The sequence below is a fragment of the Frankliniella occidentalis genome, unplaced genomic scaffold (assembly GCF_000697945.3).
Source record: "Frankliniella occidentalis isolate FOCC.00 unplaced genomic scaffold, Focc_3.1 Scaffold541, whole genome shotgun sequence".
NCBI lineage: Eukaryota > Metazoa > Arthropoda > Insecta > Thysanoptera > Thripidae > Frankliniella > Frankliniella occidentalis.
Window position 1 is genome coordinate 48721 of NW_026267657.1, and position 776 is coordinate 49496.

The following is a 776-nucleotide window of genomic DNA, read 5'->3' on the forward strand; positions in this document are numbered from 1 at the left end:
TTTGTAGATTTCAAAGACGGGTGGATAATTTCCAGATCGACCCTCGAAATCCCAGAATCTGCCTTGAAACCATTTGCTTCCAAGGAAAAGCCTTGGAACTTTTGGGTCTGATATGCACAGGGGCTGCTTTGAAAAATTTGTGCAGCAAATTCTCGGGGGACGTCTCCTGTACTGACGGCCCACTTCGTTTTTCTCAATTTCTACCACCCTCGGCTGAACTACCCCCTCGAACGTTCAACCTGTTTTTGATAATTGGTCGTTTTGAACAACTGAAGGCGATTTATTGCGGAATTTAGGCTTTTATGCAACTTTCGCCTAGTAAACGGTGCTAAAAACTTTGATTGGCCAGCGAAATTTTAACGCTTCTATACGCAAGGGGTTGCGTAGCCCTGAAGGGTGGCGTGACGGTTGCGTACTCCGTGAACCTCAAGATTAATGTTGATGAAAACTTGCTGCCAAAGCTTAGCTTTCGAGTTTCAAAAACTTAGAAGATATGCTCAATCGAAAAAGTGCGCAGATAATTTTGATCGGCAGTGTATCAGTGTACATGGCATGTACTACAGTGATATATCAGCTATCATCAACGATATCGTTTAGGTTTTTGGCTAATATTTCCTTTAAGACGGATGACATTGGAAAGCGGATAGCGAGGGGAAAATCCCTCGGGTTCGTAGCTTAAGGGTTATTGCGTTGTATTTCTCCTGCCATTTCGGTCATTTTTCGCCTATTTCGAATTATTTTGGGGTATTTCCGAGGGGTCTACAACTCGTATAATA